We start from the raw sequence: 23,337 nt of genomic DNA, 5'->3' as shown, positions 1-23,337 counted from the left end.
AACAAATTTGAAATATGAGGTGTTCTTTGATTGTCCTCCTTATGAGTGGCGGTCGGGGACGAGCGATGGTCTTTTCCTACCAATCTATCCCCCTAGGAGCATGCGCGTAATGCTTGATTTTTGATGACTTGTAGATTTTTGCAATAAGTATGTGAGTTCTTTATGACTAATGTTGAGTCCATGGATTATACACACTCTTACCCTTCCATCATTGCTAGCCTCTTCAGTACCGTGCATTGCCCTTTATCACATTGAGAGTTGGTGCAAACTTCGCCGGTGTATCCAAACCCCGTGATATGATACGCTCTTTCACACATAAACCTCCTTATATCTTCCTCAAAACAGCCACCATACCTACCTATTATGGCATTTCCATAGCCATTCCGAGATATATTGCCATGCAACTTTCCACCATTCCGTTTATCATGACACATTCATCATTGTCATATTTCTTTGCATGATCATGTAGTTGACATCGTAGTTGTGGCAAAGCTACCATTCATAATTTTTCATACATGTCACACTTGATTCATCGCAATCCCGGTACACCGCCGGAGGCATTCATATAGAGTCATACTTTGTTCTAGTATCGAGTTGTAAACTTTGAGATGTAAATAAATAGAAGTGTGATGATCATCATTAATAGAGCATTGTCCCAAAAGAAAAAGAAAGGCCAAAAAAGGGCCAAATAAAAAAGGGGAAAGGGCAAAAAAGAAAGAAAGGCCAAATAAAATAAAAATAAAAAGGACAATGCTACTATCCTTTTTTCCACACTTGTGCTTCAAAGTAGCACCATGATCTTCATGATAGAGAGTCTCTTGTTTTGTCACTTTCATATACTAGTGGGAAATTTTCATTATAGAACTTGGCTTGTATATTCCAACAATGGGCCTCCTCAAGTGCCCTAGGTCTTCGTGAGCAAGCAAGTTGGATGCACACCCACTTAGTTTCTTTTGTTGAGCTTTCATACATTTATAGCTCTAGTGCATCCGTTGCATGGCAATCCCTACTCCTTGCATTGACATAAATTGATGGGCATCTCCCTAGCCCATTGATTAGCCGCGTCGATGTAAGACTTTCTCCTTTTTGTCTTCTCCACATAACCCCCTCATTATATTCTATTCCACCCATAGTGCTATATCCATGGCTCACGCTCATGTATTGCGTGAAAGTTGAAAAAAGTCTGAGATTACTAAAGTATGAAACAATTTCTTGGCTTGTCATCGGGGTTGTGCATGATGAGAGCATTCTTGTGTGACAAAAATGGAGCATGACTAAAATATATGATTTTGTAGGGATGATCTTTCTTTGGCCATGTTATTTTGAGAAGACATGATTTCTTAGTTAGTATGCTTGAAGTATTATTATTTTTATGTCAATATTAAACTTTTGTCTTGAATCTTATGGATCTGAATATTCTTTCTACAATAAAGAGAAATACATGATGAATATGTTAGGTAGCATTCCACATCAAAAATTCCATTTTTATCATTTACCTACCTGAGGACGAGAAGGAATTAAGCTTGGGGATGCTGATACGTCTCCAACATATCTATAATTTTTTATTGTTCCATGCTATTATATTATCTGTTTTGGATGTTTATGGGCTTTATTATACACTTTTATATTATTTTTGGGACTAACCTATTAACCTAGAGCCCAGTGCCAGTTTCTGTTTTTTCCTTGTTTTAGAGTATCGCAGAAAAGGAAAATCAAACGGAGTCCAATTGACCTGAAACTTCACGGAACTTATTTTTGGACCGGAAGAAGCCCACGGAGTATCGGAGTTGTACCAGGAGAGTCCCGGGCTTCCCACGAGGGTGGGGGCGTGCCCCCTGCCTCGTGGACTGCCCGGAGGTCCACCAACGTACTTCTTCCTCCCATATATACCCATATACCCTAAAAACTTTGGGGAGCACAATAGATCGGGAGTTCCGTCGCCATAAGCCTCCGTAGCCACCGAAAACCAATCTAGACCCGTTTCGGCACGCTGCCGGAGGGGGAATCCCTCTCCGGTGGCCATCTTCATCATCCCGGCGCTCTCCATGATGAGGAGGGAGTAGTTCTCCCTCGGGGCTGAGGGTATGTACCAGTAGCTATGTGTTTGATCTCTCTCTCTCTCATGTTCTTGAGGTGATACGATCTTGATGTATCGCGAGCTTTGCTATTATAGTTGGATCTTATGTTTCTTCTCCCCCTCTACTCTCTTGTAATGGATTGAGTTTTCCCCTTGAAGTAATCTTATCGGATTGAGTCTTTAAAGATTTGAGAACACTTGATGTATGTCTTGTCGTGCGTATCTGTGGTGACACTGGGATATCACGTGATTCACTTGATGTATGTTTTGGTGATCAACTTGCGGGTTCCGCCCATGAACCTATGCATAGGGGTTGGCACACGTTTTCGTCGTGATTCTCCGGTAGAAACTTTGGGGCACTCTTTGAGGTTCTATGTGTTGGTTGAATAGATGAATCTGAGATTGTGTGATGCATATCGTATAATCATACCCACGGATACTTGAGGTGACATTGGAGTATCTAGGTGACATTAGGGTTTTGGTTGATTTGTGTCTTAAGGTGTTATTCTAGTACAAACTCTAGGGTTGTTTGTGACACTTATAGGAATATCCCAACGGATTGATTAGAAAGAATAACTTTGAGGTGGTTTCATACCCTACCATAATCTCTTCGTTTGTTCTCCGCTATTAGTGACTTTGGAGTGACTCTTTGTTGCATGTTGAGGGATAGTTATGTGATCCAATTATGTTATTATTATTGAGAGGACTTGCACTAGTGAAAGTATGAACCCTAGGCCTTGTTTCAACACATTGCAATACCGTTTACGCTCACTTTTATCGTTAGTTACCTTGCTGTTTTTATAGTTTTAGATTAAAATACATTTATCTACCATCCATATACCACTTGTATCACCATCTCTTCGCCGAACTAGTGCACCTATACAATTTACCATTGTATTGGGTGTGTTGGGGACACAAGAGACTCTTTGTTATTTGGTTGCAGGGTTGTTTGAGAGAGACCATCTTCATCCTACGCCTCCTATGGATTGATAAACCTTAGGTCATCCACTTGAGGGAAATTTGCTACTGTCCTACAAACCTCTACACTTGGAGGCCCAACAACGTCTACAAGAAGAAGGTTGTGTAGTAGACATCAACAATGTCAATGCATCTTCCTTCAAAGATAAAGGGAAGACCTTCTTCATAACAACATCTCCGGGTACACCTGCAAGCTTAAATAATCCACAAACTTCATCCACATATATTAGGTGTTCATCAGGATGCATTGTTCCGTCTCCTGCAAAAGGATTAGCTAGCAGTTTTTCTATCATACCCGAAGGAATTTCAAAGCAGACATTTTCATTTTCAGTGGGTTCAGTAGGTTGAGGAGCAACTCTTTGCTCTACTGGTTGGGGTGAAGATACACCGAACAAGCCCCTCAGAGGATTACTTTCCATAGTAACAAGTGACAGTAAATTTAAGCACGCTATATAATTTTTTTCCTTACCAAGTTCCACCTACCAAAGGCGCTTCACTCCCCGGCAACGGCGCCAGAAAAGAGTCTTGATGACCCACAAGTATAGGGGATCTATCATAGTCCTTTCAATAAGTAAGAGTGTCGAACCCAACGAGGAGCAGAAGGAAATGATAAGCGGTTTCCAGCAAGGTATTCTCTGTGAGTACTGAAATAAGTGGTAACAGATAGTTTTGTGATAGGATAATTTGTAACGAGCAACAAGTAACAAAAGTAAATAAAGTGCAGCAAGGTGGACCAATCCTTTTTGTAGCAAAGGACAAGCCTGGACAAACTCTTATATAGAGAAAAGCGCTCCGAGGACACATGGGAATATCGTCAAGCTAGTTTTCATCACGTTCGTATGATTCGCGTTCGGTACTTTGATAATTTGGTATGTGGGTGGACCGGTGCTTGGGTACTGTCCTTACTTGGACAAGCATCCCACTTATGATTAACCTCTATTGCAAGCATCCGCAACTACAACAAAAGTATTAAGGTAAACCTAACCATAGCATGAAACATATGGATCCAAATCAGCCCCTTACGAAGCAACGCATAAACTAGGGTTTAAGATTCTGTCACTCTAGCAACCCACCATCTACTTATTACTTCCCAATGCCTTCCTCTAGGCCCAAGTAATGGTGAAGTGTTATGTAGTCGACGTTCACATGACACCACTAGAGGGATGACAACATACATCTCATCAAAATATCGAACGAATACCAAATTCACATGACTACTAATAGCAAGACTTCTCCCATGTCCTCAGGAACAAACGTAACTACTCACAAAGGATATTCATGTTCATAATCATAGGGGTATTAATATGCATATAGGATCTGAACATATGATCTTCCACCAAATAAACCAACTAGCATCAACTACAAGGAGTAATTAACACTACTAGCAACCTACTAGTACCAATTCTGGACTTTGAGACAAGAATTGGATACAAGAGATGAACTAGGGTTTTGAGAGGAGATGGTGCTGGTGAAGATGTTGATGGAGATTTCCCTCTCCCGATGAGAGGAGCGTTGGTGGTGACGATGGTGCTGATTTCCCCCTCCCGGAGGGAAGTTTCCCGGCAAAACAGCTCCGCCGAAGCCCTAGATTGGTTCCGCCAAGGTTCCGCCTCGTGGCGGCGGAGTTTCATCTGAGAAGATGGCTTATGATTTTTTCCTCATCGAAAGACTCCATATAGCAGAAGATGGCCATTGGAGGGCCACCAGGGGGCCCACGAGGTAGGGGGCGCGCCTAGGGGGGTAGGGCGTGCCCCCCACCCTCGTGGGCAGGGTGTGGCCCCCCTGGTGAACTTCTTGCGCTCAGTATTTTTTATATATTCTGAAAACATCTTCCGTGAAGTTTCAGGACTTTTGGAGCTGTGCAAAATAGGTCTCTAATATTTGCTCCTTTTCCAGCCCAGAATCCCAGCTGGCGGCATTCTCCCTCTTTATGTAAACCTTGTAAAATAAGAGAGAATAGGCATAAGTATTGTGACATAATGTGTAATAACAGCCCATAATGCAATAAATATCGATATAAAAGCATGATGCAAAATGGACGTATCATGGGTGTATGTGGATGTCGGAGTGCTCAGCCCTTTGCTCTTGCCTCCGTCTGCACCCACTGTCCCCAGCTCCGGCTGGGCTCACGAGAAGCTTACGAGGCCCCGCCTCGCCTTCGTTTGGCTCCGGTTGAAGAGGTTGAAAGATCTTGGCTTAACCACGCCCATGGTGATGAAGGAGTTCCTCCGACGCCGCGTTGCCCCACTCCAGCGCCATTCCCAACCGATGTGGGCCCTATCTGTCGGCCAGGATCGCATGAGGCTTCAGGAGTCGGAGCTTCCGCTCGAGGCACGAAGAACGGTGCTCGAGGTCCTGGCGGGCGACCCCTCGCCAGCCGATATGCCACTAGAGGGATGTCTCTTGTAATGCTGCTCAAACAGGGTGGAGTTCGCGGGGCAGATGCCCTCCTTTGACAAATGGGGGTTGTGCCCAGTCGGCCTTGAGGGGCCCCGCAAGAACCCCGTCACCGTGGTTCCCCTTGTTGTCGCCAGCGCCGAACTTGCCCCAAGAGTGGACGCAGGGGGGCAAGCACCATCGGAGGCCGGAGGCACGGGTGCCGAGGTGTCGACGCTGCCCGCGGTTCCTGAGGCGCCATCTCCGGGAGCCCGTAACTCTCACTCTGGGGTGGCAGTTGAGGGGGCGATGCAATCCGCTGCTCCTGAAGTCGAAGCTCCCGAGGCCTCAGGAGGTCATCGCGAGGCGGAACTCGATGGCTCTCCCCAGCTTGGCGCTCCTGAGGTCGCCTCCTCGGGCGCTTCACGAGCTGCGCCCTGCACTGGTCGCCACGTCTAATGCTTCGGCCGGCTCCGTGTAGACTTCAATGCGCTCCGCAAAAGGAAGGGGCCCCCAAGCTGCAGCAGCGGCACCTTCCTGCCGTTGAAACAGAGGAAGTACATCGCCATAGATGAGTAAGTACCTTATCTTTGTAATTCCTCGAGTGATGCTTCCCTTCCTAATGGTGGCTCTTCAGGATCCCATCTACTAAGGCTGTGAAGCCTCCCGGGAAGCAACCTCCTCCTTCCTCAAATCTCCCGCTCGCCTTGAGCATCGCAATCCAGCATGCTACCCCCGGTGCGAGGTCGGCCGGAGAGGCAGACATGCCAGCTTGGCACCTCGAGCCCGCGCTCCTGTCGTCTCTTCTTCGTGGCCTCGTCGGGGGTGCGACGAGCGTGCCATGGGCTCCTCCTCTGGTTGTAGGCGGCGGTTGGAAGGCTTCGGTCTTGGTTCATTCTTTGAGTAGCGAGCCTCAACCCAACCGGGCTCCTGCCGAAGCCCAGTCAGCAACCGGGGGGCGCCAGCCCTCGGCCCCTTGCGGGAAGGGAGCGAGCCGCTTCGGATCCCGTCGGCGTCCCCCGCTGTGGAGGATGGAATCGGCCGCACGCTCAAGTTTGCACAAGAGCGGAGTGTCGTCCGCCACGAGCTCTTCCGGGAGGCAATGGGCGCAATGGTCCGGCTTGGCGGAGAGCTCGCGGATGTAGACGCGCACCTCGAGGCCGAGGGTCTTCGGCTGATGGAGGAGCGGCATAAACTGAAGGTTGCCATCAACCTCAGGCGCCACCAGCACGAGCTTGATAACGCGAAGGCCGAGGCGTCTCTTGTGACCTCGCGCGAGGCTTGCGCCCGAGCCTTGGAAGAAGCCCGGGAAGCTGATCGTCATCGCGAGATCACAGAGAAACGCGCGTGGGAGCTCCAAGCCTGGACTGCCTCCCTGGAGCAGCAAGTGGAGGCATGCAAGGCCGCCCTAGCGTCGATGAAGGGGACGCCTGCTGAGGAGGAAGAGATCCTGAGGCGCGAGGAAGCGCTGGCGCTGGAAGCCACGGAGCGCAGCCTTGAGCTTGAGCGGTTGGAGATGAGGGAGCGCCAAGTCGCCCAAGCGGAGGATGTTGTCGGTGTGCGTGAGGCCAAGGCCCAGGAGGAGATCGATCGCCAGGTGGCCGAGGCTCGCGTGGATCTTGTGGGCAGGTACGACTTGAAGCTGAAGCTCGTGGAAGTCAAGGCAGTGGGTAGGACTACTGCCCTTAAGTCGAGGTTGGCTGAGGCGGAACAGCACGAGGAAGCCGCCGTAGCTGCCCTGACCTCAGTGCAAAATGAGCTGGCCTCCGTCCGCGCCGAGCTGCTTTCTCTTCAGCAGCGGGTCACCAGTGCCGAGTCCTCCGCATAGCAGAGCAGGGAGGAAGCGCTCCGGCGGCGGACGCTGGAGCACGAGCACGCCCCATGCTCCAAAGCCTCAGGATCAGAGCCAATGCGACAATGGCACCATCTGCGACGAAGATGCCCCTCATCCCCACTCGAACGATTACGCCAGCCACCTCCTCTTCTTCACCGATGTGGTGACCCTCCTGGAGAGTCGATCCGAGAGGGTTCGCGTGCTTGTTGAATAGAGGAGCCGTGGCCTGCTCAGGCGCGCGTTCTCCCGCGTCTTCAGCCACCTCCAGAACACCTACCCCAACTTCGACTTTGACGCCGCCATTGCCCCTGTGCCTGAGGCCATCCGGGGTGACCTGGCACGCTGGGTAGAAGACAATGTGGACGCTCTAGTCAGGGCCTTCACCTTCGACGATGACGCGGTGGTGGTCGCAGCGGATGAAGGTGACGTGGTCGACGATGGTGTGGGAGACGCCGGCAATGTTGACGGTGATGCCGGCGGTGGTGATGGTGATGCCTGCGATGGTGACGGTGACGCCAGCGACGCGTCTGAGAGCAACCCGGAGGATGCGGTGAGCGATATGTCCGACTAAGCCCGTGCTTCCTTGTCGCTGACCCTGCATGTGAAAACTCAGGCACGGCCCTGGAAGTTGTAAGAGCATTTTGGGAGGGGGAGCCCCTCATATAAATAGATTACAACCTCTATTCCTTAGGCCAAGCTGAAGACGTGTTTTATGAGCTCGCGAGTCCCGCTGTAAGCATGCTGCTGCAGTTTACCTTAGTCAGGGCCGGTTCCCGACCGGCTCGTGAGGTCGTGAGCTCCTGAGGGGCCTGCCGATCCGTCCAAGAGGGCCTCGCGAGAAGCAAGCACCAGCCATGGAAGGACGTGCGCCCAGGGCACGTGCGCCGCGCCCAGCCCCCGCTCGCGAGGAGCTCGCGAGGGGGGAGGCGGCAGGTGTGAACTCCGAATCAGGGCAAGGAACCATATTGCAAGAAATCGCACGAAGGAGAAAAGCCACCCCCCCCCCCGCGCACGCATACCAATGAAAATTCAACTTAAAATTTAAATTCAAAGCCAGAAAATAGGGCTACAGAAAAGAGATTAAAAGCAAATGGCCGCGTCTGGTGCCTAGTCTAGTCTTCTTGTCTTCTCACCAGCGCGGAGCTAAGTGCTGCCACTAGGACATGGGAGGGAGCCCCCGAGGCCCGAGGGCGGCACTCCTGAGACTCCGGGGCGTGTCCAACCGCACTCATTATTACGTGAGAGTGTCACGAGCGGAGATCTTCACAGGCGCGAGCCTTACTTCATATCGCCAGGCGAGGGCCCCACCTTGCGCCACCCTCGACCACCATTGGTGCGTCCGGAAGCCAGGACAAAGCCAAGGGGCAAAAGGGACGCCAGCGGCGCCCTCGGCGGCCACGGGTCCTCTGCCGGGGGAAGGCTCACCAGCACTTCCCTAGCAGAGGGCGTACCTCCGGGGGATGCCCTGCTCTGTGCGATGCGGGGAGGGACCTTGCTCCCGGTTCCTTCCCTGCAGCTCCCAGTGCGCTCCTCCTGGTGGAAGGGAGGCCGCTGAGCTGGGGCCGCCGTCCGCCGCTGTGACCTGATCCTCCTGCGATCCATGGTTAGTGTAAGCTTGCTCCTGAGAGATTAGTGTACCATGTAGCTGTTCTCACTGGCATGGTTGGCGAGGCTCCCGGGGGGCTCCTGGAAGGCCTCAGCTTCTAGCGCCTCCTCCTCCCAGGCTGGCTCGAGGAACGAGCCAGGGTCGTCTTCCAGCGCATACTCCTGGTCCATCATGCAGGGCACGTAGGCCTCTGAGGCCGTCGCCCCGAAGACCTTGCCGAAGTGCCCCATGCTCCACGTTGCCAGGCCCAGCGCGCCGCCCTGAGGATGGTAGGGAGGCACTCCGCTGAGGCCACGGGTGGCAACGCTCGTGCCCGCGCCCATCGGAGGTGGCGTGGGTGTGATTGGGCGTCCGGTTCTGCTGGTCGCGCCAGTGTCGATGAAGCCTCCTGGCGCACCTGGGGGTACGCGAGCGCGGCGAGGCCCGCCATGCGATCCGGCTGTGGTCTAAGGCGTAAGCAGGGAGCAGAAGGGCGGTGCTCCCGAGGCCACGACATCCAGTAGCTCGGCGACGCGCTCCAGCATTGCGTCTCGTCTGCTCTCCATCAGCCGGCATCGCAGTAGCTCCCGAGCCATCGTGAGCGCGACCCTCATGTTTGCTTGTTCCCGTCGGGTGTGGGGCGCTGTGGCTGCAGCATGGCTTGAGGCCCTTGCGGCTGCCCGCGCTTGTCGTGGAGTAAGGGTGGATGGCGTTTAACCGCGCCGCCTGCGCCCCGCAGTGTTCGGCGGTGCGCGCGCCGCCTGGGGCGCAGGGTTGAGGTCTTCTTGGGCGGACGGCCCCGCCCGGGCCGGCCAAGCTGCCCAGCGGTCGGCATTGGTCCTCGGGTCACCGGACATCGGAACCGCGGAGTGTCGGGGGATCAACTGCCGGAAGAGAAGCTCCGACGCACCCCTACCTGGCGCGCCAAATTTCGGATTTCGGGTTTCGACAAAACCCTTGAGGTTCGAACACTGGGGTGCGCATGAAGATCTCTCCCCCTATCTAGCTCGCACACAACATGATCTCATGTCCTAGCTCGACGAACCCAAAGAACAAGAGACACAAGAGTTTATATTGGTTCGGGCCACCGATGTGGTGTAATACGCTACTCCAGTGTGGTGTGGTGGATTGCCTCTTGGGCTGAGGATGAACAGTTATGAGGGAATAACAGCCTCCTGAGGAGAGGTGTTCTTGTGCTTGGTGAGTGTGGTGTCTTTGGTGGAATGAATCAGATCCCAGGTGAGATCAGATCCCTCCCTACGGTGGTGGCTAGTCCTATATATAGAGGCATGAGTCCTCTTCCCAAATATTAGGCGGGAAGGGATCCCACAACAGCCAATTTAAAGGGGGACATCTAGTACAAGCTATCCTGACAAAAGATGGTCTTCGCCTGCCAAAGGCTCTGGTGGTGACGCCTCTTGGGCTCCACGGTGACCTCCATCCTGATGTCTTGCTAGTCTTGGTCTTGTTGCACCGATATGGAAACCTTTGCCTGATGCCTCGGGACTCCTCACATGCGCTTGCCTCTTTAGCGCCAAAAAGGAAACAAGGACACTGCACGCACTCGCGCCTGCCTGGCTCCAGTCGTCATGGCTTGCGTCATAGGAACCTCGCGAGGTGTCCCTTGCCTTGATCTCTCCGCCCCTCGCGAGCCAGCCTGGTGAGGCCGCCCCTGACGAGGTCTTGCATCATCCGCCTCGCGAGGCTTGACCCCTCGCAAGGGTCTTGAGTGTTTGCTGGCGAAGATGGGCCGTACAAGGCCGCTGGTGCATCCACGCTGTGGGCCACAGGTAGGCAAGTCTGGGGACCCCGTTCCCAGAACGCCGACAAACACCACAGCGTAATGGTGTGTTTGAACGTCATAACCGTACTTTATTAGATATGGTGCAATCTATGATGTCTCTTACTGATATACCGCTATCGTTTTGGGGTTATGCTTTAGAGACAGCTGCATTCACGTTAAATAGGGCACCATCGAAATCCGTTGAGACGACACCATATGAACTGTGGTTTGGCAAGAAACCCAAGTTGTCGTTTCTTAAAGTTTGGGGCTGCAATGCTTATGTGAAAAAGTTGTTGGGGAACGCAGTATTTCAAAAAAAATTCCTACGATCACGCAAGATCTATATAGGAGATGCATAGCAACAAGAGGGGAGAGTGTGTCTACGTACCCTCGTAGACCGAAAGCGGAAGCATTTAGTAACGCGGTTGATGTAGTCGAACGTCTTTGCGATCCAATCGATCAAGTACCAAATGCACGACACCTCCGCGATCTGCACACGTTCATCTCGGTGACGGCCCTCGTAATCTTGACCTAGCTAGGGCCGAGGGTGAGTTCCGTGATACGTCTCCAATGTATCTATAATTCTTTATTGTTCCATGCTATTATATATTATGTTTTGGATGTTTAATGGGCTTTATTATACACTTCTGTATTATTTTTGGGACTAACCTTTTAACCCAAGGCCCAGTGCAAATTGTTGTTTTTTTGCCTATTTCAGTGTTTCGCAGAAAAGGAATATCACACGGAGTCCAAACGGAATGAAACCTTCGGGAGCGTGATTTTTGGAACAAACATGATCCAGAGAACTTGGAGTGGACATCAAGAAACAACCGAGGAGGCCACGAGGCAAGGGGGCGCGCCTACCCCCTGGGCGCGCCCTCCCCCCTCGTGGGCCCCTCGTGGCTCAACCGGCCTACTTCTTCCTCCTATATATACTCATATACCCTGAAAACATCCAGGAGCACCACGAAACCCTATTTCCACCACTGCAACCTTCTGTACCCAAGAGATCCCATCTTGGGGCCTTTTACGGAGCTCCGCCAGAGGGGGCATCAATCACGGAGGGCCTCTACATCAACTCCATGGCTCCTCCGATGATGTGTGAGTAGTTTACTTCAGACCTTCGGGTCCATAGTTATTAGCTAGATGGCTTCTTCTCTCTCTTTGGATCTCAATAAAAAGTTCTCCTTGATCTTCTTGGAGATCTATTCAATGTAACTCTTTTTGCGGTGTGTTTGTCGAGATCTGATGAATTATGGGTTTATGATCAAGTCTATCTATGAACAATATTTGATTCTTCTCTGAAATCTTTTATGTATGATTGGTTATCTTTGCAAGTCTCTTCGAATTATCAGTTTGGTTTGGCCTACTAGATTGATCTTTCTTGCAATGGGAGAAGTGCTTAGCTTTGGGTTCAATCTTGCGGCGCTCGATCCCAGTGACAGAAAGGGAAATGACACATATTGTATTGTTGCCATCGAGGATAAAAATATGGGGTTTATATCATATTGCTTGAGTTTATCCCTCTACATCATGTCATCTTACCTAATGTGTTACTCCGTTCTTATGAACTTAATACTCTAGATGCATGCTGGATAGCGGTTGATGTGTGGAGTAATAGTAGTAGATGCAGGCAGAAGTCGGTCTACTTGTCACGGACGTGATGCCTATATACATGATCATGCCTAGATATTCTCATAATTATTCGCTTTTCTATCAATTGCTCGACAATAATTTGTTCACCCACCGTAATACTTATGCTATCTTGAGAGAAGCCACCAATGAAACTTATGGCCCCCGGGTCTATTCTCCATTATATTAATCTTCCGTCAACAAGCTATTTCTATTACCTTTTATTTTGCAATATTTACTTTTAATCTTTATCATAAAAATACCAAAAATATTATCTTATCATCTCTATCAGATCTCACTCTCGTAAGTGACCGTGAAGGGATTGACAACCCCTTTATCGCATTGGTTGCGAGGTTCTTATTTGTTTGTGTAGGTACGAGGGACTTGCGTGTGGCCTCCTACTGGATTGATACCTTGGCTCTCAAAAACTGAGGGAAATACTTACGCTACTTTGTTGCATCACGCTTTCCTCTTCAAGGGAAAACCAACGCAGTGCTCAAGAGGTAGCAAGAAGGATTTCTGGCGCCATTACCAGGGAGGTTGCACCAAGTCAAGTCAAGATTTGATGTCCTGTCAACAAGTCATTTCTGGCGCCGTTGCCGGGGAGTCTATGCACAAGTCAAGACATACCAAGTACGCATCACAAACTCTTATCCCTCGCATTACATTATTTGCCATTTGCCTCTTGTTTTCCTCTCCCCCACTTCACCCTTGCCATTTTATTCGCCCTCTTTTTCCGCCCCCTTCTCTTTTTTCGTTCGCTTTTTCATTCGCTTGCTTCGTCGTTATGGCTAGTCCTTTATCTACTCCTTTGTCTCCCGATTTTGAAGTCCTCCACTTCAAACAAAGACCAGGAGAAAACTTAAAAGATGCTTGGTCTAGGATGATAAAATCTTATCATGGTCGCACTATAGAGGGAGACTCCAAGATTTTCATTCGTAATTTTTATATTGGGCTCACCATATCCCATAGGCAACTCCTTGATTTTGCCGCCAAAGGGAATTTTATTGATATTCATCCCAGTGTTGCTTATGAAATTATAGAGGGAATAGTAGGAGTACTTCCCCCACAAAAGGGTGTGACAGCCTAGTTTTTGCCCTCTCTTATCTGCTTGAATTTTCATTTGAAAATTTTCTGAAACTTGGAATTCTTGAATCTTTTCATATGGACTTAAACACTTGGGCATCTTTGGCTTTCACCAAAGTGCTTCACTTCCCTCCTAAATCGTCATTTCACTTCTGATCCACCCCAAAATAATCTTTGGAATATTGAAAAATATTCATTTTCTCTCAAAAACCCTAAGCCAGATCTGTTTGCTTCAAAGCAACCCCAATTTTTATGGCTCAGAAAAATCTGAGATAATTCACAAATATTCAATGAACCCTAGGGCACCTTCCTGAGCAAAAATATTTCATCACTTTTTGGAATATTTTTGCTACAGAAAATCTTTTCTGTTCTGGACAGAAATGGTGGTTTCTACAACAACTACCATTTTACTTGCTCCATTTGACCTGAACTTTCTTGTGCATCTTTACCTTAGTAACTTATAACTAGCCTCCAAAGCACAGCCTCAATCTCCCAGCCGTTTGACCATAGCAACTGTTCAAAGTTACTGGTCAGGAACTTACCTGGCTTGTAAAATCCTCTCTACTGCACCTGGATCCAAACCAAACCATGGTAAACTTCAAAACCACCACGAACAACATGCCAGACATGATTTTTGGACGAAGGCTGGCCTGAGGAGAGAGTTTGCGCGGTGACCACACGTGTCCATGATGCCAGGCATGCGTGTCGACGCGCTCTAGGTGCCGCCAAACGCTCTGTTCGCGCGTGCTCGCTTCCCTCGCCTGCCCGAGCGTGGCAAACCACACCACCATCATCGTCTCGATGTCTTTAACTCCTCCCTGGCGCTCGCCGATGCCGGAGCTCGCCGCAGCGAGCACGGGCATGGTCCGGCCAACACCACAGTGCGCTCTGCACTATGCTCGTCGCCTTCCTCTTGATCCTGTGCTCGTCTTCGTCCGCCCATAGTGGCCGCGTGACCTCCGTCGCCTTCTCCCCCTCTCACTGATGCTGCTCATCACCGGGCGTCGTGGACAGGTGTCCACCGACGGAGCCCGAAGCCCCCTCGCCGCTCGCCTATAAATAAGGCCACCCCCAGTCTCCTCGAGCCCCATCCAGCACTCCCACACACTCCACGACTGCGTAGGAAGCCGTAGCCCGGCCGGGCAGGCCTCGGGCCGCCGTCCCCGAGCTCGAGCTCGCCGACGATCCCCTCTGGATGTCATGGGAGCTCTAGCCCCTCCCAGGCCAGGGCAACCCCTTCAGGGCTTCCGCCTCTCTCCGGTGAGGCCGTCTCGCCCGCTTGGAGCCCCTGGAGTGGCCTCCGTTCGCTGTCTTCCTCAACTCTGGCAACCTCCGCGTTCTGCCTCCGCTTGCGAGCTTGTTTCCGACGCCATCCGACCACCCCTAGCCACGCTACGTGTATGGGTAGGTGTGCCATCATCCCCTCTATCAATCCCTCCCTCTCGTTTGGGCCAAGGAGCCCTCGTCGTCGGCGGGAGCTCCGGCGAAGCCGCGGCCTTCTCTGTTTCTTTCTCCCCCTTCCCCCACCTGACTAGCGGGGCCCACTAGTCAGCCACTCTGTATGCGTGTGAAGCGGTACGAGTGGTGGCTCCCCTGGGCTTTACGCCTTCGACATCACCCCCCAGTCTGTTTCTTTTTACTCAAATTCATTTGAATTTACAGAACACTTCAAACAATTATAACTCTTCAACCATAAGTCCAAATGAATTGATTCTTTTTGCATTGTGTTCTTTGATAAGAAATCTAGCAGCTCACCAAAGATGAGATTTTTCTGAGCTGTTTAGAATTTCTGGTGATTTTCAGAAGTGTTCTTGATATTTGCTTTTTGTGTTTAAATTTATTTTCAGAGGGTGAGGCTTGTCTTGAGGATCACCAGAAGGCTTGTGAACCTCATCTGCACTAAGGCAAGCCACAACAACATTTTCATGGTGTCATTTCAATATTCGTGATTTTCTTACTTGAATGAAATGATTGATCCATGCATTTAAATAATTATTGAGTTATTTGTATTCTGTTAAATATTGGTTAGTTGTTATGCTTGATTTACAGAATGATTGAAACTAGTTTAGTGGATAAAGCAAGTTAAGATTTATTTGGTGATGTTAGAAATAATTTTGTTATGCATGTTAGTAATTATTTAAAGCTTTGTTTTTGCCTTCATAAATTGATAAAAATTTGTTAGAAAATATTCTGTTAAATACTTGTTTAATCATATTACTTGTCTTACAGAATGTTTGAACCCAACTTAGTGATAAAGAAATTAAGAGTTGCTGATAGTGAAATCTTTTTGTCAAGCATATGAGAAATTTATCGGAGTTACTTTCCTGCGTAAGAAATTAATAAAACTTGTTGCAAAATATTTTGGTTAAGTTGTGAGTCATTTTGAGCAGTAGAGTAATATGAGTTGTTGGCGTTTATGCTTGGTGTGTGTATGGATGACATCAGTCATTTTTATCATTATATGATGCATGTGTTGTTTTGCATTTCATGGCATGCTATGACACCGGTCATTTTTAGTTTAAAGTTGAACCTGAATATAACTCAACTTGAATATACCGTTGACTGGGTCATGGTGCCGCTGAATCGAGTTTCTTTCCAGTGCAACCACATTTGCTGTAACGCCCCGAGACCGACGCGCCAGGTGTCTCCCAGTTATTCGCTGTTGTTGCCATGTCATTTGCTTGCGTGTTGCATCTTGCCATGTCATCATGTGCATTGCATCATCTTGTTTTCAAAACTTGCATCCGACCGGGTTTTCCCCAGTTCCGTCTGTTGTCCGTTCTGAGCCCAGACACACTTGCACGCGCCCGCGGCACGTCCGAAATATTATTCTATAAGTGGCTGGAAAATGTTCTCAGATTGGGATGAAAGTTGGCGTGCGGTCTTATTCTAGTGTAGGAAGACCGCCTGTCAAATTTCATCGCGTTCGGAGTCCGTTTGATGCCCCAACGGATAACTATAGCGGCAGTATAGCTAGTCTATCGCCGGACGTTTTGGGTCTCCGGAATCTGCCGTCGGGCCCTCTCTCTCTCTCTCTTCTCTACTCTCAGCCTCGCCACAGTCCACCTAGACCCATGCCTACCCCTCTTTTCACAGTGCATCGTCCCCTCGCGCGCGTCCAAAAGTTGTCCCGAACCCGACCCGGACTGTCGCCACCGTTGTGTCCGGATCATCCCCAAACATCTACAAAACATCTCTGTTTTGTTAATTGGACTTCCTAACATATTTTTTTCGACCTTCCGATTATGATCGGAGGGACGAGGTAGCCCCTAGTCTAACCTACCCTATATATATATATAGTCTATCCCTAGTCCATTTTGGACAAACCCTATTTTTCTAGGGATCTTCCTTGCACCGCCACTCTCTCTGGTTCCCCTCGGGATCACTAGCGAACCAACCAGTGCATCCCCTGGTCTCCTCCTCGTTATCCCATCAAACCAATCCCACCACACCGCTCCTCCTCAGTTTCCGCATTCCCCAAACCAGCGCAGCCACCAGACCCCGTCGAGCGCCACCGCAACAGCAGCAACCAAGGCCCCCTGTTCCTGCCTCCTCCTCCTCGTCCAGCAGCAGCAGCGGAGCCGCCGGATCAGGCCAGGGTCCCCTCCCGCCCTCTCCATCCCGTTCCCCTTCCCTAATCTCTCTCTCATGCCCTGGTGTCTCTCTGGTGTCTCTCTTTCAGGAGTTCTCTCATGGTGCTCGAGGAAGCAACCACCCCGCCGGGTGCCCTCGTCAGCGTCCGATGCCGTCGCCCCAGATCCGGAGGAGATCAGTGCCGCAGCGCCCGTTCCCGACCCCCACAACCCTCTCCCACCTCGCCTGCTTCATTTCCGTCGAGTCCCGACGCCGTGCCGCCATGCCCGCTGCGCCCCTCTCGAGCTGCTCTGCTTCTTTCGAACCAGGAAGAGGACGAGCGCCCCGAACCGCCTTGTATCACTGTGCGTTGACCGCGCCCCGGCCCAGCTGCTCCCCTTCAGTGCCGCGCAGGCCCAGCTCCCTTCAGCCGCGCAAGCCCAGCTCCCTTCGCCTGTGAGGCCCAGCTCCATGCGCCCCTGCAGGCCCAATGTGAGCACCCAGATCTAGTGCCCCTCCTGTACACAGTTGGGCCTGCCAGATTTGGCCCGTTCATGTTTTTTTCTCAGATCTACGAATTTAGCTTTATCCAGAAAATTGTTGTTTTACAGAAAGGTCCCTAAACTTCATGCATATAATAACTTAATAACCGTGCATCGGATCTAAATAAATTATATGTGAAAGTTGCTTAGAATTTTGTCTAGTTTAATAATATTCAACTTTCATGCATGTTTGAAATGTTTAAAATGATGTTTGATTAAATTTGCTCCTATGCCTTGCTAAAATGCTTTAATTCATACCTAAATAACCGTAACTTGGAATTTAATAAACTTTATATGTAAATGGGGTAGAAAAATGCTTAGTTTAACAACTATTAAATATTGTTTAGGGCAGAATAGTACCAAACCTAAAATATGCATATGGGGATTTGCCGGAATTGTTGTTCATTGCTTCCGGCCTCATTTAAACTTGACTAGATAGGTAGTTTTACTTTGCTTCACCCTCTTGCCATGTTTAACAACATTTAATATTGTTGGGTACATAAACGAGATCGAACTAAATAACTTGTCGTGGTGTTTCGTTAATATGCAACTCGTTGCATATTGAGCTCCACTAATTGTGCACTTTGCCATGCCATGCTTCATTAAACCAGACATGCATCATACTTGATTGTGCATCATGACATGATTATGTGATGGTTGTTTACCATGATTGGTTGCTTCTTTCCGGTGTTGCTTCTTCAGGTTGGTTCCGACAACGTCGTGTTGTGAGGATTCGTTCAACTACGTCCATTTATCTTCTTCATGGACTCGTTATTCTTCCTTGCGGGATTTCAGGCAAGATGACCATACCCTCGAAATCACTTCTATCTTTGCTTGCTAGTTGCTCGCTCTTTTGCTATGCCTATGTCGCGATACCTACCAATTGCTTATCATGCCTCCCATATTGTTGAGCCAAGCCTCTAACCCACCTTGTCCTAGCAAACCGTTGTTTGGCTATGTTACCGCGTTGCTCAGCCCCTCTTATAGCATTGTTAGTTGCAGGTGAAGATTGGAGTTTGTTCCTTGTTGGAACATGGATATTTGTTGGGATATCACAATATCTCTTATTAAATTAATGCATCTATATACTTGGTAAAGGGTGGAAAGCTCGGCCTTATGCCTGGTGTTTTGTTCCACTCTTGCCGCCCTAGTTTCCGTCATATCGGTGTTATGCTCCCGGATTTTGCGTTCCTTACACGGTTGGGTTGTAATGGGAACCCCTTGACAGTTCGCTTTGAATAAAACTCCTCCAGCAAGGCCCAACCTTGGTTTTACCATTTGCACTAACAACCTACCACCTTCCCTTGGGTTCTGCACACTCAAGGGTCATCTTTATTTTAATCCCCGGGCCAGTGCTTCTCTAAGTGTTGGTCCAAAACAGGCAGCCTGCGGGGCCACCTCGGGGAAACTCGAGGGCTGGTTTTACTCGTAGCTTGACCTATCTGAGTGTGCCCTAAGAACAAGATATGTACAGCTCCTATCGGGATTTGTTGGCACATTCGGGCGGCTTTGCTGGACTTGTTTTACCATTGTCGAGGATGTCTTGTAACCGGGATGCCGAGTCTGATTGGATTGTCTTGGGAGAAGGAATATCCTTCGTTGACCGTGAGAGCTTGTGATGGGCTAAGTTGGGACACCCCTACAGGAATTGAACTTTTGAAAGCCGTGCCTGCGGTTATGGGAAGATGGGAATTTGTTAATGTCCGGTTATAGAAAACCTGAAGTTGAACTTAATTAAAATGCACCAACCGCGTGTGTAACCGTGATGGTCTCTTCTCGGCGGAGTCCGGGAAGTGAACACGGTGTTGGAGTTATGCTTGACGTAGGTTGTTCTAGGATCACTTCTTGGTCATAGTTTCTCGACCATGCTTTTGCCTTCTCTTCCCGCTCTCATTTGCGTATGTTAGCCACCAAATATGCTAGTCGCTTGCTGCAGCTCCACCTCATACCTTTTACCCTACCTATAAGCTTAAATAGTCTTGATCGCGAGGGTGTGAGATTGTTGAGTCCCCGTGACTCACAAATACTTCCAAAACCAGTTTGCAGGTGCCGATGAAACCGTGCAGGTGACGCAACCCAGCTCAAGGAGGAGCTCAAGGAAGACCTTGTTTGTAGTGTTGTTTCGTTTCAGTTGATCAGTAGTGGAGCCCAGTTGGGACGATCGGGGATCTGTGCAGCATTTGGGGTAGTCTTCTTTTTATTTTGGTTCCGTAGTCGGACCTTGATTGTATCTGGTTGATATAATGCTTTATTCATGTATTTGTGTGAAGTGGCATTTGTAAGCCAACTATGTATCTCTTTCCCTTATGTATTACATGGGTTGTGTGAAGATTACCTCACTTGCGACATTGCTTTCAATGCGGTTATGCCTCTAAGTCGTGTTTCGACACGTGGGAGATATAGCCGCATCGAGGGCGCGTTACAAGTTGGTATCAGAGCCTTCCCCAACCTTAGGAGCCCCTGCTTGATCGAATCGTTGGCGTTGTTGAGTCTAGAAAATGTTTTGAGTCATTTAGGATTATATATATATATATATCGGAGAGTAGGATTCTTTTTACTCCTCAGTCCCTTCGTCGCTCTTGTGAGGCATCCTGACATAGAGTTTTGACTCTTCTCTTCTCAAATTTCACTAAAACAATTTAGGATCACGCGGGTATCTTGGAATCGTTCCGATGGATTTGTGACGAGAACATTGTTCTTGGTGCCTCCTGACATTTAGGGGTTGTGGCAGTGCCCCGGGGAGTTGAGCTCCGAGGTGTTGTCGTCACAATTTTATCATTGCAGTTCTAGAATACCTGAGTTTCGCCGACATCGAAAATCTCTTTTATGCAGTTGTTGGTGAGATAACCTCGACGCCACCCAGTACTGGGGCGGGAGTTCGGGAGTATTGCCATAACTCGTATAACGGATGCTTTTCGAAGGTTGAGGTAAATGATTTCCGAAGGTTTCTTGGTTATGTGTTGAAGGATGGATACAGCTGGATGTAGGATTTGCTAGATTTGGGTGAGATATTATGCTTCCCCTGTATCCCCAACACCTGATTGCATAACCGGAAAATTTAGGGAGTTTATAAGTGGGAATTCAAGTAGCTCGTAGGATATCTTTCCGACAAATGTATGATATGAAATTGGGGTTCGATGTCTAGTGGTCCGCCTATCCACGGTTGGTTTTATAGTGGTCTCGTTGTGTCCTAAAGAGTCCTTGGCTATGCCGACTCGGGGACGCTTCGTATGTCATCTGCACTGCCTTGTACATGATGGTGATGTACGATCGAGCCCGTGTAGGCCCCACCACGAAAACTTCGGATGAAATCTCTATCATATGTTTGTTCCGGCTTATTCTGCAAGCCAATCCTTTGTTTTGTTTTGAGTTGTGGTTTTCGAGTTGCTTCAATGTCAAGTGTTGATTCCATACCTTCCCCAAATGGTGTTCTCATATTTCTATGTGATTACCAATCCTTCATGATAATCGAGATTGTCATGTCAACCCTTTTCAACCGATGTGTTTTCTCCTCAAGTGGATCCGTTCATTTTCAACATCCGCAAGATTCAATCTCAGTCTTCGTCAACGGTGTTTGTTTCATCCATCCCAAATTGCTTTTGTTTTTCCCCCCCCCCCCCCCCCCCTTTTTTTCAAGGACTCAAATATCTTAATCAAGTATCCGTCTTGTCGATGGGAAGTCTCTCCATTCTTTTCCATCAATGTTCTTACCCAGTGATGCTCATGAAGATTTTAACGGAGCTTCTAGTTCACCATTATTCGTTCTTTTTCTTCTCCGGTGGATTCAATTCAAGCTTTTGGTGTTGATCATATCCTTTAACTCGTTTCAAATGTTTTCCATGTCGGTGCACCTTATTATCATTCCACTTCTCGCTATTCAATTGTTCCGGAGTGCTGAAGATATCTCGAGGTTGTTATGTCATTCAAGCCATTTAATTCAACTGGTGCATTCTCTCTTTTAAATCGTTCAACGGTGTTTCTTTTGAGTGGGCCCTAACCCACAGGTCTTTCCCCAGGATCTTACCTAACTCTTCTTATTTCCCAGAGTTACTCCCAAATTCTTTCAAAGTTTGACGTAAGAATGAATTGTCATCAATCATATGTCTTTCTCCAAGATCTTTCAAATTCTTTTCATCGTTGGTTCAACCTTTTCAATTTTAATTCCGGAGTGCCTCAACAATTCATGGTAGTGTTTCTCATCGTCTTTTTCAACATTTGAAGACCGAAGAAGATTTTTCCTCTAAATCTTGCTCCTTTCTCTTCAAGATTCATGGTCTAGCTTATTGCCATTCTCTCATCATTGTATTCGATTTTCAAAATTCTTTTCACCCATCCGGAGTAATTCAGGAGTCTTTTTAGTTTGTTTCTCAAGAGCCCATCATCTCAGGATTATTCATTCCAGCTTTCAGCTCTCGTTATCCAAATCTCACCGGTGCATCGTTTAAGTGATCTATAATCAGCTCGTGATCTCTTCGTTCTCATGTATCTAAATTCTCTCAAGCATCTTCGTTCATTTGCTAATTCTTCCCGGGGTTTCTTTATCTTTTCTTCGTTCATTTTCAATTCTTACGGTGGTTTGCCCAAGATTCTATTCCATGGTTATCATATCAATTTATTCGTTGTTTCAACCCTTCTGGTGGTTTGTTGAAGACCTTCCCAAGTTGCGCAATATCTATCTTAATCCTTTTTTACGAGAATAAGTAGTATGTCATATCCATTGTTTGTCATCAATTAAATTGGTGAAGGATATGCATAACGTATTTCTTATTCTTGCTTCACCCAAGTGATTAATTCCTTATTTTGGAGGCTCATCAAATTCTCGGTTTCATTTGTTTCATCTTTCTTTTCCAGAGTTCCAAGCTTTTCCCCATTATCTCGTCACGAAGCTCCTTCTAAATCATCCCAAGGCTTCAGCTTGTGTTTTCAAGTTCTCTTTCCTTTCGTTTGATCAGTCTTTTGTTGACCGGAGTTCTTCATGGAGGCTCTACATGATGGTTCATAAAGGATTTAATTCCTTCTCGAAGTGTTCATCATCATTCTTTTCAGAGGAGCTCAAGTATTCTTGATCTTGCAATCCGGAGTGCAATTCTTTCACACTTGTCTTTTGAGGTGGTGTTATGTCATTTTTGATAATTTTCCTTCGTGTTTCATGATTCACAAGTTATCAAGAATGAGATATTTTAAATCCATCAATCTTGTCATTGGAGTTATCTTGGGTTATATTTCACCTTAAGCCTTCCCTAAGGATTGTTTCTATTATGATGCTTATAAATGACCCAAGTTCTTCACTTATCCTCCCGGTGAATTAAGCTTCTCGTCTCCTTGTTCATATCAATCCAATTCTTCTTCCCGTGAGTGGTAGGTTGTCACCTCATAATTTGAGATGTATTCCATAAGACCATATCAAGATTATTCTTTTCGTTGTTGGTTTTTCCAACAACTCCGTTCTAGCATTTGTGTTAAGCGTGCTCTCTCAAGATCGTGTTTCCCTTCGTTCATTTCATTCCATTCTTACTTTTGTTCCGGAGGCATTGTGATGTGCTCTCTTCAACCCATCTTCTCGGATTGTCAGGACCATGTTCTGTTCGTGCTTATCCTTTTAACCGGAGTGTCGTGTCCTCTGCTCAAGTGCTTTTCGCCGTATCAAGTCTTGCATCACTTTTCAACCGGAGTGCTACCCGAATTGGTTCTTTCTTTTCCTCTGTCTTAATGGAGTGTTTTCTACTTCATTCATCTCCGTTGTATTCTTTCTTTCAAGCTGTTCAACATCTCAAGGTTCTTTGGTTTCACTCATTTGTCAAAGAAGCAACTTAGTTTTACCTCTTCTCTTTCCCTTCTGTTTTTCCCTCTGGTGCCATTCTAGATCTCGGG

Source organism: Triticum urartu, chromosome 3 (genome assembly GCF_003073215.2).
Source record: "Triticum urartu cultivar G1812 chromosome 3, Tu2.1, whole genome shotgun sequence".
Lineage (NCBI taxonomy): Eukaryota > Viridiplantae > Streptophyta > Magnoliopsida > Poales > Poaceae > Triticum > Triticum urartu.
Note: the sequence above shows the minus strand (reverse complement) of the source record.